We start from the raw sequence: 17,677 nt of genomic DNA, 5'->3' as shown, positions 1-17,677 counted from the left end.
ACAGCAGGCCACGATGATATGGCACACCTTCTTTGGTGAGTACATTAGGGATCCACCTGTCATATGCAGGCACCTAAACCTGGCCTTCAGGAGGCCGAAGGTTCTTTCTATAATCCTCCTAGTTCGCCCATGGGCCTCATTGTAGCATTCCTCTGCCCTTGTCCTGGGATTCCTCACTGGGGTAAGTAGCCACGACAGGTTGGGGTAACCAGAGTCACCTATTAGCCACACACGGTGTCTCTGTAGCTGTTCCATCACATAAGGGATGCTGCTATTTTGCATGATGTACGCGTCATGCACTGACCCAGGGAACTTGGCATTTACATGGGAGATGTACTGGTCAGCTAAACAGACCACCTGGACATTCATCGAATGATAACTTTTTCTGTTCCTGTACACCTGCTCACTTTCACTGGGGGGAACCAAAGCCACATGAGTCCCATCAATGGCACCAATGATGTTGGGGATATGGCCAAGGGCATAGAAATCACCCTTCAATGTAGCCAAATCGCCCACTTCAGGGAAAACAATGTATCTCCGCATGTATTTCATCAGGGCAGACAACACTCTGGACAAATCCTTGGAAAACATAGGCTGAGACATCCCTGATGATATGGCCACTGTTGTTTGGAATGATCCACTTGCCAAAAAATGGAGTACTGACACAACCTGCACCAGAGGGGGAATCCCTGTGGGTTGGCGAATGGGGGACATCAGGTCTGGCTCCAGCTGGGCACACAGTTCCTGTATAGTGGCTCTGTCAAGCCTGTATGTCAGTATGACATGTCTTTCTTCCATTGTCGGCAGGTCCACCAGCGGTCTGTACACGGGAGGATTCCTCCATCTCCTCGCAAGTCCCAGCGGACGGTGCCTAGGAAGGACAACATGGAGCACAGAGTCAAGCAACCCACAGGTACATAACCACAGCTTGCACAGTACACGATTCGCTATGCATTGAATGGCTTGTATGATTGGCAATGCAAGGCCTAGGCCTGTGTGACGCTGTAGAAATTAAGCCATGTGGGCCCTTGAAATGGCGGCTGCCTGACCTGTGAAGTGTGACAATGGGATGTGAGGTCAATGCGCTGGCGTGGCACACCGTGGTGGTAGGCGGTCGGAGACCGCGGCGCAAAGCAGCATTGGTTAACATTGAACCCTATGGGTCTCAGGAGCCAATGACGATGTGCGCCGGCGGACGCGGTACGCACCGCCGCGGGCGTGACCGCCATTTTCTATCTGCTTAATCACTCGAGACCTGATCATCCACAGGAGAGGACCTATACTGCAAGTGCTGCTGTGACCTCGGTCTGGAAGAGACAATGGCTGCTGCGACTGAGGAAAGGGCCCTTGCCTTCACATCTGAGGAATTGGAGAAACTTGTTGATGGGGTCCTCCCCCAGTATGCGCTACTCTACGGTCCTCCAGACCAACAGGTAAGTACACTGCTTTGTGGGCAATGCCTGTGTTGAGTGGGGTGGATGAAAGATGGTGGGGAGGGGAGCGAATGAGGCATGCATCGCACGACAGATGAGAGCATGTGCCACATGGCAAGGTTGGGGAGGAGGGGCCACTCACATCGACCATGCAGATTAGTGATGATATTTCTTTTCCCACCCTGTCGATGTCACATAGGTCAGCGCCCATCAGAAGATCGACATTTGGCGTGCCATCGCCAAGGACGTCCGGGCCCTGGGGGTCCACAACAGATGGGGCACCAACTGCTGCAAGAGGTGGGAGGACATCCGCCGCGGGAGCAGAAAGACCGCCGAGGCTCTGCTGGGGATGGCCTCCCAACCTAGGAGGGGTGCCACACGGCAATTGACCCCCCCTGATGTCCCGGATCCTGGCGGTGGCCTACCCCGATTTGGATGGGCACGTGAGGACATCACAGCAGACACAAGGGGGTGAGTCTCAGCACATTCTGCTATATCAGCGCACAGTGGAGGTGTCTGGGTGGTGGACGAGGGCTGTGGCTACCTCTAGGCCAGGGTGGTTTCTGTAGGCTAGGCCCCTCCATTAGGCATGGCCCTGTGCCCCCGCCCCCCACCTCTGTAGGGTGCTAAGTACAGCTATCCATGGCCCGGGCTCACCTATGTGTGCAGTTGTCCTCCATAGACTTGTAGGCCAAGTCACAATAATTGAGTAGTGTACCCCGAGTGCGCGGCGTAGTGCAGGGGGCTTCTGTGTCTGTCCTCTCCGCCAACGGTGCCGCCAATGCATGCACTCAACATGTCTTTCTTTCTTCCCCCCCCCTTTTTTTTGGTTTTCTTGTTCATGTGTGCATTAGCATCATCAGGCGGAGGAGAAGTGGCATCGGCGCACGAGGGAGCTGCATCTCACATGGCCCCGGAGGGCCCTGCAACCGACTCCGAGTTCACCAGTGAGACGGAGGGCGAGGGGAGCACCACAACGGGGACCCGTGGAGACGTCAGCGACACCGACACGTCCTCGGAAGGGAGCTCCCTTGTGGTGGCGGCAACATCCGTGCCCACCGCAACAACAGGTACAGCCGCCACCTAGCGCACCAGCTCCGCCCTCCCAGCAGCCCCTCAGCGTTCGCCCCGTGCCCGCTCGGCCAGGAAGCCGGGCATCTCCTTCACCCCAGGCACCTCAGGCCCTGCCCCAGTTACCCCTGCTGCCCTCAGAGCGGAGATCATTGACCTCCTCCAGACGCTCATTGTTGGGCAGTCTACCGTTTTGAATGCCATCCAGGGGGTGGAAAGGGAGGTGCATCGGAGCAATGCATACCTGGAGGGCATTCATTCGGGTCAGGCTGCCCATCAGCGATCGTTCAACGCTCTGGCCTCAGCACTGACGGCAGCCATTGTCCCTGTCTCCAGCCTCCCTCCTCCAACTCCCTCCACCCAGTCCCATTCCCCTGTTCCTCTGCCTATCCCAGACACACCTACAGACCAGCCTGCACACACATCAACACCCAAGGGCAGCTCATCCAGACATAAGCACCACAGTTCACACAAGCATTCACCCAAGCAACATCCACATGCAGACATGCCAACAGCCACTGCCTCCTCTGTGTCCCCCTCCTCCACGTCTCCCTCCTCCCTCCCTGTGACGTCTCCACTCACACATGCATGCACAACATCATCAGCCACTACGCCCATCACCAGCACACCCACCAGAACACTCCGCACACGTGCAGTCACCACCCCCACTGCCATTTACACGTCCCCTGTGTCCGCTCCCAGTGTGTCTGTCACCCCCTCTTCCAAACCACACAAACGCAGGCAGCCACCCACCCAACAGCAATCCACCTCACGACAGCCTCCGTCACAAGCACCTGCACCCATAGACAGCACACTTGACTCTCCTACAACCACATCCTCTTCCTCCACTCCCATACCCACTGCACCTACCCTTCCCATTGCTCCTAAAAAGTTTTTCCTCTCAAAAATTAACCTCTTTGCATCACCTGACCCACCCCCTCCATCTCGTAAGAGTCCAAACAGCACCTCAGCCACCACAAGCCCTGCACCTACTAGGACCATAGTTCAGGGCTATTGGAGTCCACCAGCTCCTAGGGCCGGAACATCGGCCAGCAGCAAGGGGACAGCCAGCCCACCCCCTGGGAAAAGAACCAAAAAAGGGAAGGGCCGGCGCGACAGGCCTGAGGCGGCTGCCCCCAAGGACACTACCCTTGCACCGTCACCTGGCACATCCACAAAGGGAGGCAAGGGCCCCAGAGATTCGCCGAAGGAGGGCAAGGGCAGCAGGGCGGACAAGTCCGGCAGCAGGCGAGCTGCCCAGGAGGGCCCCTCCAGCCCCATTTCGGGTGTGACGGAGGACACCCACGGGCCCAGGACTCCAGCACAGGAGGGCCCCACTAGCGAAAGGTCGGATGGCGACTGAGCGGGAATTATTGGCCAGATCCGGTTCCCCAGGAACACAAGACAAGCACCACTGAACAGGGCCCCGCCGTGACAAGCACCGCTGAACAGGGCCCCGCCGTGACAAGCACCGCTGAACAGGGCCCCGCCGTCTCAAGAACCGCTTAACAGGGCCCCGCCGTGACAAGCACCGCTGAACAGGGCCCTGCCGTGACAAGCACCGCTGAACAGGGCCCCGCCGTCTCAAGAACCGCTGAACAGGGCCCCGCCGTCTCAAGCACCGCTGAACAGGGCCCCGCCGTCTCAAGAACTTCTGAACAGGGCCCCGCTGTGACAAGCACCGCTGAACAGGGGCCCGCCGTCTCAAGAACCGCTGAACAGGGCCCCGCCATGACAAGCACCGCTGAACAGGGCCCCGCCATCTCAAGCACCGCTGAACAGGGCCCGCCGTGACAAGCACCGCTGAACAGGGCCCGCCGTCTCAAGCACCGCTGAACAGGGCCCTGCCGTCTCAAAAACCGCTGAACAGGGCCCCGCCGTGACAAGCACTGCTGAACAGGGCCCCGCCGTCTCAAGAACCGCTTAACAGGGCCCGCCGTGACAAGCACCGCTGAACAGGGCCCTGCCGTGACAAGCACCGCTGAACAGGGCCCCGCCGTCTCAAGAACCGCTGAACAGGGCCCCGCCGTCTCAAGCACCGCTGAACAGGGCCCCGCCGTCTCAAGAACTTCTGAACAGGGCCCCGCTGTGACAAGCACCGCTGAACAGGGGCCCGCCGTCTCAAGAACCGCTGAACAGGGCCCCGCCATGACAAGCACCGCTGAACAGGGCCCCGCCATCTCAAGCACCGCTGAACAGGGCCCCGCCGTCTCAAGAACCGCTTAACAGGGCCCCGCCGTGACAAGCACCGCTGAACAGGGCCCTGCCGTGACAAGCACCGCTGAACAGGGCCCCGCCGTCTCAAGAACCGCTGAACAGGGCCCCGCCGTCTCAAGCACCGCTGAACAGGGCCCCGCCGTCTCAAGAACTTCTGAACAGGGCCCCGCTGTGACAAGCACCGCTGAACAGGGGCCCGCCGTCTCAAGAACCGCTGAACAGGGCCCCGCCATGACAAGCACCGCTGAACAGGGCCCCGCCATCTCAAGCACCGCTGAACAGGGCCCGCCGTGACAAGCACCGCTGAACAGGGCCCGCCGTCTCAAGCACCGCTGAACAGGGCCCTGCCGTCTCAAAAACCGCTGAACAGGGCCCCGCCGTGACAAGCACTGCTGAGCAGGGGCCCGCCGTCTCAAGAACCGCTGAACAGGGCCCCGCCGTGACAAGCACCGCTGAACAGGGCCCCGCCGTGACAAGCACCGCTGAACAGGGGCCCGCCGTCTCAAGAACCGATGAACAGGGCCCCGCTGTGACAAGCACAGCTGAACAGGGCCCTTCCTGTCAAGCACCGCTCCGCTGGGCCCTTCCTGTCAAGCACCGCTCCGCTGGGCCCTTCAACTCAAGCACCGCTCCGCTGGGCCCTTCAACTCAAGCACCGCTCTGCTGGGCCCTTCCTGTCAAGCACCGCTCCGCTGGGCCCTTCCTGTCAAGCACCGCTCCGCTGGGCCCTTCATCTCAAGCACCGCTCCGCTGGGCCCTTCAACTCAAGCACCGCTCCGCTGGGCCCTTCAACTCAAGCACTGCTCCGCTGGGCCCTTCCTGTCAAGCACCGCTCCGCTGGGCCCTTCATCTCAAGCACTGCTGGCCCATTGGCAGGGCCGGATCTGTGTCGGGCAGGGCTTCACGAAGCACTCTGGCCAACATGCCTCCTCCATAACCAGTGGAGTCTGTAATCCACCTGATGGACTGTGGCTTTGCACTTCCCAGGATGTGACAGTGGTCAACCCACCCACTATAGAGACTTGAGAGACTGTGGCTTTGCACTCCCCAGGATGGTACAGTGGGCAATCCACCCACTGTAGAGACTTGAGAGACTGTGGCTTTGCACTCCCCAGGATGGTACAGTGGGCATGGAGGCCCCTCGTGGATCTGGCGTTGTGGACTCATGTGGCTGAGGTGCCCCCCCTTCCCTTCCCCCTGAGGTGCCTGTAGTTTTATTATCTGATGCCCCAGCAGTGTTCTCTCCAATGGAACTGGGTCTCGTATGTGGGCTTTGCCCATGTGTTTATGCACATTGGCCCACGAACAATGGAAGGTAGCCAATATGTGCCGGACTTTTGGGCTATGTATATATTGTTCATGTTGTAATATATTTTATTTAGATATTTCATATTTCACTTAACTTCAAATATGCTATAATATACTTCAATTTTCATGATCAATTAATTTTGTCTTTGCATTCTTCCGGGGGGTTTGGGGGGTGTCACTCTGACTTGTTGCTCTGCATTGGTGTGTAGGGATTTGGGGGTGGGGGTGGGGGGGGGGGGTGTCACGTATGTGTGTGCCCGTAACCTTTTCTCCTCCCCCCTCCCGTGTGTCGTAGGTGCAGTACTCACCGTTTTCGTCTGCGCCGGCGTTCGTGCTCCTGGTAGAGGAGCAGGGAGACAATAGCTGGTAGGATGTTTAATTCGGGTTCCATGCTGTCCAGATTCCTCGTGGAGTGTTTAGAGGTGAGCGTTTTCCCGTTCGTAGTCTGTTTCCGGCGTGTTTTTATCGGCGGGGCTCCCGCACCGGAAAAGGTGGCGGATTGGTGGGTCGTGATAGGGTGGGCGGTACATTGTCTGCCGCCTGTCTGTTGGCGGTGACCGCCGCGCTGTTTGTTTGTCCCGCCGTGGCGGTCGGAGTGTTAAAGTGGCGGGCTGTGTTGGCGGTTCCCACCGGGGTCAGAATTCCATTTTTTTTTACCGCCTGCCTGTTGGCGGGTTGGCCGCCACTTTAACACCGACCGCCAGGGTTGGAATGACCCCCTTAGTCTCTTTTTCGAGGTGAAAATCCTTTGACCGGGGTAAACCTGGATCTTGATCCGACGTCCCTGGAGCCCTCCTCGGATATGCTGGCTGGAAGGTCCCGGTCAACTTTTTACCTTCGGACTTAGGGGGTCATTGACAGGAAGGGCCCAGCGGAGCGGTGCTTGAGATGAAGGGCCCAGCGAAGCGGTGCTTGACAGGAAGGGCCCAGCGGAGCGGTGCTTGACAGGAAGGGCCCAGCGGAGCGGTGCTTGAGATGAAGGGCGCAGCGGAGCGGTGCTTGACAGGAAGGGCCCAGCGGAGCGGTGCTTGAGATGAAGGGCCCAGCGGAGCGGTGCTTGACAGGAAGGGCCCAGCGGAGCAGTGCTTGACAGGAAGGGCCCAGCGGAGCGGTGCTTGAGACGGCGGGGCCCAGCGGAGCGGTGCTTGAGATGAAGGGCCCAGCGAAGCGGTGCTTGACAGGAAGGGCCCAGCGGAGCGGTGCTTGAGACGGCGGGGCCCAGCGGAGCGGTGCTTGAGATGAAGGGCCCAGCGGAACGGTGCTTGAGATGAAGGGCCCGGCGGAGCGGTGCTTGACAGGAAGGGCCCAGCGGAGCAGTGCTTGAGATGAAGGGCCCAGCGGAGCGGTGCTTGACAGGAAGGGCCCAGCGGAGCAGTGCTTGACAGGAAGGGCCCAGCAGAGCGGTGCTTGAGACGGCGGGGCCCAGCGGAGCGGTGCTTGAGATGAAGGGCCCAGCGGAGCGGTGCTTGACAGGAAGGGCCCAGCGGAGCGTTGCTTGAAAGGAAGGGCCCAGCGGAGCGGTGCTTGGGACGGTGGGGCCCAGCGGAGCGGTGCTTGAGACGGCGGGGCCCTGTTCATCGGTGCCTTTCTTCACGGCGGGGCCCTGTTCAGCGGTGCCTTTCTTCACGGCGGGCCCTGTTCAGCGGTGCCTTTCTTCACGGCGGGGCCCTGTTCAGCGGTGCCTTTCTTCACGGCGGGGCCCTGTTCAGCGGTGCCTGTCTTCACGGCGGGGCCCTGTTCAGCGGTGCCTGTCTTCACGGTGGGGCCCTGTTCAGCGGTGCCTTTCTTCACGGCGGGGCCCTGTTCAGCGGTGCCTTTCTTCACAGCGGGGCCCTGTTCAGCGGTGCCTTTCTTCACGGCGGGGCCCTGTTCAGCGGTGCCTTTCTTGTCTATCAAGGGAGCCAGACCTGGCCAGGACTCCCTGCTTATTCGCCCTCCGACCGTGCAGTTGCTGGTCCCTCCTGTGATGGAGTCCTGGGCCCGTGGGTGTCCTCCGTCACACCCGGGATGGGGCTTGTGGGGCCCTCCTGGTCCGCTCCCCTGCTGGCTGACTTCTCCGCCCTGCTGCCCTTGCCCTCCTTCGATGAGGCTCTCTGGCCCTTGCCTGCCCTTGATGTTGTGGCAGGTGACGGGCCACGACTTCGCTCCTTGGGGGCAGCCGTGTCAGCCTTCTCACGGCGGGCCTTGTTTTTACAGGTTCTCTTTCCAGGGGGGGGGCTGGCTGTTCCCTTGCTGCTGGCCGATGTATCTGTGCTGGGAAAGGGTGGACTCCAAAACCCGTGCACAATGGTCAGACTTGATGCAGAGCTGGTGGTGGCTGAGGTGCTCTTAGGACTCTTACCAGATGGAGGGGGTGGGTCAGTGACTGGAACGAGCTCAAGGTTGGAAAGGAACTGCACTTGGGAAGGACAGGGACGGGTAGGTGTAGTGGGTATGGGAGTGGAGGAAGAGGATGTGGTTGTAGGAGAGTCAAGTGTGCTGTCTTTGCGTGCAGGTGCTTGTGACGGAGGCTGTGGTGAGGTGGATGGCTGTTGGGTGGGTGGCTGCCTGCATTTGTGTGTTTTGGAAGAGGGGGTGACAGACACACTGGGAGAGGACACAGGGGACGTGTAAATGGCAGTGGGGGTGGTGACTGCACGTGTGTGAACTGTACTGGAGGGTGTGGTGGTGATGGAAGTACTGGCTGATGGTGGTGTGCATGCAGGTGTGAGTGGAGACGTCACAGGGAGGGGGGAGGGAGACGAGGAGGAGGGGGACACAGAGGTGGTAGTGACTGTTGCCATGTCTGCATCTGGATGTTGCTTGGGTGAATGCTTGTGGGATCTGTGGTGCTTATGTCTGGATGAGCTGCCCTTGGGTGTTGAGGTGTGTGCAGGCTGGTCTGATGGTGTGGATGGGATAGGCTGAGAAACAGGAGACTGGGAGACGGTGGAGGCAGTTAGAAGAGGGAGGCTGGAAACAGGGACAATGGCTGCCATCAGTGCTGAGGCCAGAGCATTGAACGATCGTTGATGGGCAGCCTGACCCGAATGAATGCCCTCCAGGTATGCACCTCCCTCTCTACCCCCTGGATGGCATTCAAAAGGGTAGACTGCCCAACAATGAGCGTCCTGAGGAGGTCAATGACCTCCTCACCGAGGGCAGCAGGGGTAACTGGGGCAGGGCCTGAGGTGCCTTGGGCGAAGGAGATGCCCGCCTTCCTGGGCGAGCGGGCACGGAGCGAAGGCTGAGGGGCTGCTGGGAGGGCGGGGCTGGTGCGCTGGGTGGCGGCTGTACCTGTTGAGGAGGGGGGCACGGATGTTGCCGCCACCGCTAGGGAGCTCCCTTCCGAGGACGTGTCAGTGTCGCTGGTGTCACCACGGGTCCCCGTTGTGGAGCTCCCCTCGCCCTCCGTATCACTGGTGACCTCGGTGTCTGTAGCATGGCCCACCGGGGCCTTGTGAGTTGCAGCTTCCTCGTGCTCCAATTCCAATTCTCCTCCGCCTGATGATGCTAATGCACACATGCACAAGAAGATGAAGAAAAAGGGTGGGGGGAGAAATAAAGACAGGTTGAGTGCATGCATTGTCAACACCGTTGTCGGAGAGGACAGACACAGGAGCCTCCAGCACTACGCCGCGCAATCGGGGTACACTACTCAGTACATGTGACTAGGCCTACAGGTCTATGGACAACAAATGCACACATGGGTGATGCTGGACCATGGATTGCTGTACTTGGCACCCTACAGAGGTGGGGGGCGGGGGCACAGGGCCATGCCTAAAGGAGGGGACTACACTACAGAAAGCGCCCTGGCCTAATGTCACCCACAGCCCTCCTCCCCCACCCAGGCACCTCCACTGCGCGTAAAGATAGCAGAATGTGCTGGTACTCACCCCCTTGTGTCTGCTGTGATGTCCTCACGCGCCCATCCAAATCGGGGTAGGCCACCGCCAGCATCCGGGACATCAGGGAGGTCAAGGTACGACTGGCACCCCTCCTACATTGGGAGGCCATCCCCAGCATTGACTCGGCGGTCTTCCTGGTCCCGCGGCGGATGTCCTCCCACCTCTTTCGGCAGTGGGTGCCCCGTCTGTTGTGGACCCCCAGGGCCCGGACTTCCTTGGCGATGGTACGCCAAATGTCGACTTTCTGATGGGCGCTGACCTATTTGACATGTACAGGGTGGGAAAGGAATTTTCAACATTTTTCTGCATGTTAGATGTTTTTGCCCCCCCTCCCCAACCCTGCCATGTGGCACATGCTCTCATCTGTCGTGCCTTGCACTCCTCATTCGCTCCCCACCCCACCATCTTACATCCACCATACACAACCCAGGCATAGCCCATTCAACGTGCACCCAGTGTACTTACCTGTTGGTCTGGAGGACCGTAGAGTAGCGCATACTGGGGCAGGACCCCATCCACAAGTTTCTCCAACTCTTCTGAAGTGAAGGCAGGGGCCCTTTCCCCAGTCGCAGCAGCCATTGTCTCTTCCAGACCGAGGTCACAGCAGCACTTGCAGTATAGGTCCTCTCCTGTGGATGGTCAGGTCTCGAGTGGTTAAGCAGATAGAAAATGGCGGTCACGCCCGCGGCGGTGTGTACCGCCGCGGTGCGTACCGCGACCACCGGCGCACATCGTCATTGGCTCCTGAGACCCATAGGGTTCAATGTTAACAAATGCGCCTTCGCACTGCGGTCGTCGACCGCCTACCGCCACGGTGTGCCACGCCAGCACGTTGACCTCATATCCCACTGTCACACTTCTCAGGTCAGGCAGCCGCCATTACAAGGGCCCACATTGCTTAATTGCTAGTGCGTCACACAGGCCTTGCATTGCCACTCATACAAGCCTTTCAATGCATAGCGATTCGTGTACTGTGCAAGCTGGGTGAACGTACCTGTGGGTTGCTTGACTCTGTGCTCCATGTTGTCCTTCCTAGGCACCGTCCGCTGGGACTTGCAAGGAGAAGGATGAATCCTCCCGTGTACCGACCGCTGGTGGACCTGTCGACAATGGAAGAACGACATATTATACTTCGATACCGACTTGACCGAGCCACTATACATGAACTGTGTGCCCAGCTGGAGCCTGACCTGATGTCCCCCATCCGCCAACCCACAGGGATTCCCCCCCTTTTCAGATAACAGTGGCCATGTCATCAGGGATGTCTCAGCCTATGTTTTCTAAGGTTTTATCCAGAGTGTTGTCTGCCCTGATGAAATACATGCGGAGATACATTGTTTTCCCTGAGGAGGGTGATTTGGCCACTGTGAAGGGTGATTTCTATGCCCTTGGACATATCCCCAACATCATTGGTGCCATTGATGGGACCCATGTGGCTTTAGTACCCCCAAAAGACAATGAGCAGGTGTACAGAAATAGAAACAAATTACCATTCGATGAATGTCCAGGTGGTCTGTTTGGCTGACCAGTACATCTCCCATCTAAATGCGAAGTTCCCTGGGTCAGTGCATGACGCGTATGTCATGCGAAATAGCAGCATCCCTTATGTGATGGAACAGCTACAGAGACACCGTGTGTGGCTAATAGGTGACTCTGGTTACCCCAACCTGCCTTGGCTATTGACCCCAGTGAGGAATCCCCGGACCAGGGCAGAGGAACGCTACAATGAGGCACATGGGCGAACTAGGAGGATTATAGAACGGACCTTCGGGGTCCTGAAGGCCAGGTTTAGGTGCCTGCATATGACAGGTGGATCCCTAATGTACTCACCAAAGAAGGTGTGTCATATCATCGTGGCCTGCTGTATGCTTCACAATCTTGCATTGCCTTTCCTGCAGGAGGATGGTCCAGATGGTGGTGTTGTAGCAGCTGTGGAGCCTGTGGAGAGTGAAGAGGAGGAAGACGACGGGGACGACACGGACAACAGGGACACAGTTATACAACAGTATTTTCAGTAGCACACAGGTAAGAATCACCCACGCCATTTTACATTTACTTCTGCCCTCCTGCATCTCTACTTTCTGTGTTTCCCCCCAGTTCCTTTTAACTGATTTTTGACTTTCCCTTCCCTTTTCAGAGCTGTATGACCCACAGCGTGACTGCTGCTTTGTTTGCCCATGGACTAATGCTTATAGACATTGGTATGTTGTCATCACAATGTGACTGAACATTATTGCACCGTTATGTGTAATACATTTGTAAAGAATACAAGCACACTCCTGATTTTTGAAGTGCAATTGGTGATTTATTTTAAGTGCTGCATATGGGTCCATGATAGTAAAACGGTGATGGGTGGGGGTGGAGTAATGTCCATGGCAGAGTCCAGATCTCAGTCGCACAGGTGCATTGTCCATATGCCTGTGGAAGGATGGAGCAGGGGCAGTTCAAGGTTGGACAGGGTGACAATGTGGGACAGTGGGATGACATCAGGGGGTATCTTATGCTGGCGGGGGTCTTGGCATCCTACTCTGTCTTCTTGTGTGATCTCAGGTTCTGCTTGCGGGGTGGTTGATCTTCAGCAGGAGGTGGGGTTCTGGTGGCCTGTCGTTGTGTGGGGGCCTCCTGTCCACTAGCGCCGGCGGAGGTGGTAGGCTGTTCGTGGTCCGGGCTAGTGACAGGGGCCCTTTGGGGTGCCACATGGTCCCGCAATGTGGTGACTATCTGGTTGAGGGCCAGGACGATGGTCCCCATTGCGGAACCTATGTTCCTGAGTTCGTCTCTGAACCCCGTGTACCATTCCTCCTGCTGTGCCTGGATCTCCTGGAACCTGGCCAGTACCGTCGCCATCGTCTCCTGGGAGTGGTGGTATGCTCCCATGATGGTGGTGAGGGCCTCTTGGAGAGTGGGTTCCCTGGGCCGGTCCACCCCCTCTCGCACTGCAGCCCTCCCAGTTCCCCTGTTTCCCCGGGCCTCTGTCCCCTGGACGGTGTGCCCACTACCACTGCCCCCAGGTCCCTGTTGTTGTTGGGGTGGTGGGTCAGCCTGGGTGCCCTGTAGTGGCGGACACACCGCTGATTGACGCGTCCTGGAGACAGAGGCATGGGCCCGCTGGGTGGGAGCTGTGCTGGTATTCCCAGAGGGGGTTGGGTCTGCTGTGGCCTGTGTCTGTGTGTGGGGAACCGACTGTCCAGAGGTTCCCGATGGTCCGGGCTGGTCATCAGGTTCTAGGTCGACAGAGCTGCTGTCATCACTGGGGGCCTGTTCTGGGGGCGGGATGGACAAATCTGGACCCTCCTGGCCGGTGTGTTGGCGTTCGGGCCCTGCAGGGGTAAAAGAGTATGGTTATTGCTTCTGTGTGTGCCATGGCGTGCGATTTGTGGGTGCCCTTGTCCCCCAGTGCTGGCATTCCCTTGTGGGAGGAGTTGTGAGGGTGGTTTGTGGGGGGGATGGGTATGTGCAGTGGTCATGCTTAGGTGATGGGTGTCCATGGTTTGTGTTGGCATTCAGGGATTGGTGTTGTGTTGGGTGGGTTGTGCTGGTGAGACATTGGCAGGGAGGATGTGTGCTGGGGGGTTGGGGGTGAGGGTGGGGGTGTGGGTTGGCATGCTGTTGGTTGGGGGGGGTAAGGTAGTTGAGATTAGACTTACCAGAGTCCATTCCTCTGCCTACTCCAGCAAGGCCCTCAGGATGTAGGATGTTCAAGACCTCTTGCTCCCATGCTGTGAATTTGGGTGGAGTGGGTGGGGGTCCGCCGCCAGTCTTCTACACAGCGATGTTGTGTCTTGACACCATCGACCGCACCTTCCCCCGTAGGTCGTTCCAGCGCTTTCAGATGTCTTCCCGGTTTCTGGGATGCTGTCCCACAGCGTTGACCCTGTCGACGATCCTTTGCCATAGCTCCGCCTTCCTGGCTATTGTGGTGTGCTGCACCTGTGTGCCGAATAGCTGGTGCTCTACCCTAATTATTTCCTCCACCATGACCCTGAGTTCTTGGTCCGAGAACCTGGGGTGTCTTTGGGGTGCCATGGGGTGGTGTGGGGTGGTGTTTGTGGTGATGAGTGTGGTGTGTGTGGTGGTGTGTGGTGTTTTGTGCGTGGATGTAGTGTGGGTGATGATGTTGTGTTCCTGTGTGTGTTGGGGTTTTCGATAGCTATGCTCTCTCTCTCTCTCTCGCCTTCTCTCCGAATTTCTAGTAGTGGGGGTTTGTGGGTGATGTGGGTGTGTGTTTTATAGTTGATTGGATGTGTGGGAGTGGTGTTTGTATGTGTATCAGGTGTGTGTATTTCAAATTGTCCAATGTGGCTGTGTTTTGGAGCTGGGTGTGTATTTTGACCGCAGCGGTGTGTACCGCCAATGGAATCCCGCGGTTAAAAGACCACCGCGTGGATTCGTGGGTCGTAATGGCATGGGCGTGTTTGTGTTGGTGTGACGGTGGAGGTTTGGTCATCTCCAGTTTATCGCTGACCGCTGATGAGGCGGCCTTCCGTGGATGTCGGGTTTTTGGCGGCTTGGCAGTTGTGGGTCAGAATGACCGTGGCGGTTTACCGCGGCGGTAGAATGGCGGTCTTCTGAACGGCGGTAAGAGCCTTTTACCGCCAAGGTCAGAATGACCGCCTTAGTCTCTTTTTCGGAGATTTTCTTTACCGGGACGAACCAGCAAATCAGGCCGTGTTGCGGTTGAGGCAAGCCGACTAGAGTTGCCACGGCGGGGCGGTCCCTCTACGGAGCTTTTTTGCAAAAGTTCTCCAAACTTCTCCAAACTTCTGGGGCTTCTCCCAGATGTCCTTTTAAGGTTCTTTTGAGGTCCACAGCTCACCCCGAGGGGTCCAGAAGTTCTGAGATGGTCCTTGGGGGTTGCGGACTACAACTCCCAGAATGCACCTGGCGCAAACTCCTTTTTGGCCACTGGGCAGTGGCCAGCTGGTTGATTTCTTCAGGAGTTGGTGCAGGGGACTCTGGATAGCAATTTTTCACCTGTAGCAAACAGGGAGTCCCTCCTTGAACCAGTTGAAGCCAGGCAAAGTCCTTGTTGTGGTGAAGCCCAAGTGTGCAGCTGGTGCAGTCCTTCTGAGTGCAGGTTCCAGGTGAAGGCCAGGGGTCCAGCAGGGCAGTCCTTCTTCTCATTTGGTTCTTCCTTGTTGGAATCTGATGGGGATCTGAGGTGTGGGTGCAGGTCTGCCAGTTTTATCCTTGCTCCTGGGTGAAAAGCCAGGGGGTACTGGTTCTCCAATCAGGTGCAGGGTCCTTCCCCCTGTGATGACCGCTTCCTGGGAAGTGTGGCAAAAATCAATCCCAGGAGGCAACATCCTCCAAAAATCCATCATGGCTGAATCTGATTTTTGGAGGTTACATCTGGCTGAGCCCACCCACTGGTGTGGCTAAAAATCATAAACACACCCCTCTCCTGCCCTCTCCTAATCTAATCAAGGGGGCACCTAGTTGTCTGGGGTTGCAGGATGTGGGGGTGTTGCTGGTTGCTCCAAATGTCGTTCTCTGCCTTTGAAGACCAGTTTGGCAGCCCTCCCCCTTCCTGCCTCACCATCTGCTGAGGGGAGATTCCCTCCCACAGGCACATTCCTTTGTGTGAAGCCAGGCCACTTCACACCTCATCAAGGTAGCCTGGCCAGGCTGCTAGAGGCTGGCCAATTAGAGCACAGCAGCAAAAACAATGCAGGGCTGAAATTGGCAACTTTTCAGGTAAAGTTTAAAACTCTTTTCCTGAACAAGTTATATTAAATCCAACAACTGGAAGTTGTGGGATTTATTACAACAATTAATTTGATACCAAACTCTTGGTATGCATAATTTAAGGAGACTTTAAAAATTAAAATAAAGTCTCCCCATTCTAGCCTATGAAGGCCATTTACTACAATGAGGGAAAAACGAATTTGGCTGTTTTTACCTCACCAGGGCTTACAAAACTATTTTTATAAAGTCCCTGCTTATAGTTACATGGCACCCAGCCCTAGGGGCACATAGGGCACACCTTAGGGGTGACTTATATGTAAAAATAAGGTAGTTTAAGACTTTAGAACTACTTTTAATTCCAAAGTTGAATTTGCATATAACTTTAATTTAAAAGCAGCCAGCAAGGCAGGCCTGCCTTTAAAATGACACTGGGCACCTCAGCACACCTATGGGTGTACTACCTATGCTGTGGTCCCTAAACCTACATGCCCTACCATATACTAGGGACTTATAGGTAGGTTCACTTAGCCAATTATAATTAGCCTAATTTGCATATCCATTTTACACAGAGCACTGGCCCTGGGACTGGTAAGCAGTACCCAGGGCACAGCCAAGAGTCAGTAACCACCAGTACCTGTCCAAAAAGTGTAGGGGTGACCAGGGCAAAAAGGAGGACTTTCCTACACGGTGGCACTGCAGGCTCCCACTCCTCTGAGATATATGTGATATTCCTCCACAGTGCGATGCTGTGGAGCATGTAGCATGCCACAGTGAACTGACACACTTTCCCGGGTGATTAGAGGAGGGCTCCACCAGTCCATATAGCAAAATCTGGCTTTCAGGAGCTCAAAAGACCGCTCCACTGGCAACCTTTTTCTTCCATGGATCTCACTGATGCAGACTTCTCCTGGCATAGTTGGATTCCTCAGCCGGATCTATAACTAAGGACGGTTCGGATATGCTGATTATCCTGTTTAAGAATGAGACATAAGTGCAACAATGAGGGACTCACTCAATGACTGTAGCACCTGACATTGCTCACACACAATCAGGACGATGTGACTTACCAACCAGCCATGCCCTCTCCGGTTGACATCAGCTGGGCTATAGTACTGTTTCACATTATAAAGGAATCATGGGCTGATCCAGGGAAATAGGCACATACGTTTCAGATGTAGAAATCCGCCAAGCAGACAACTTGCACATTGATGGAATGAAAGCTTTTCCTGTTGCGATTAAAGTCTTCACCGGCCTGTGGTGCTACTAAGACAACATGTGTGCCATCAATGGCTCCCACCACATGTGGGAGGAGAGCACAACCAAAGATGTCAGCCATCACATTGGCTAAATCCTCACATCTGGGGGTTCTGATATAGCTGTCAATATGTTTCAGCAGTGCTGATAGCATGTCTCTTAATGCACCACTGAACATAGGTTGGGACATGCCACCAGATATGGCCACCACATGTTGGAAGGACCCTGTGGCCAGGAAGTGTAATACTGCCATGAGTCTCACAATGGGTGGTATGTGTGAGAAAACAGGGCTGATTGCAGAGGCCCCATAACTTTTTACCCCCATTTTCCTCTTTTTGCTGGTGTTTTCCTGACTTTGATGGTGCCCTGGGTACTGCTAACCAGTCCCAGGGCCTGTGCTCTGTGTAAAATGGATATGCAAATTAGGCTAATTATAATTGGCTAAGTTAACCTACCTATAAGTCCCTAGTATATGGTAGGGCATGTAGGTTTAGGGACCACAGCATAGGTGGTGCACACCTAGGTGCACTGCTGAGGTGCCCAGTGTCATTTTAAAAGCAAGCCTGCCTTGCTGGCTGCTTTTAAATTAAAGTTATATGCAAATTCGACTTTGGAATTAAAGGTACTTCCAAAGTCTGAAACTACCTTATTTTTACATATAAGTCACCCCTAAGGTGTGCCCTATGTGCCCCTAGGGCTGGGTGCCATGTAACTATAAGCAGGGACTTTATAAAAATAGATTTATAAGCCCTGGTGAGGTAAAAACAGCCAAATTCGTTTTTCCCTCATTGAAGTAAAAGGCCTTCATAGGCTAGAATG

This window comes from Pleurodeles waltl, chromosome 3_1 (assembly GCF_031143425.1).
Source record: "Pleurodeles waltl isolate 20211129_DDA chromosome 3_1, aPleWal1.hap1.20221129, whole genome shotgun sequence".
Lineage (NCBI taxonomy): Eukaryota > Metazoa > Chordata > Amphibia > Caudata > Salamandridae > Pleurodeles > Pleurodeles waltl.
This window is presented reverse-complemented; position numbering follows the sequence as displayed.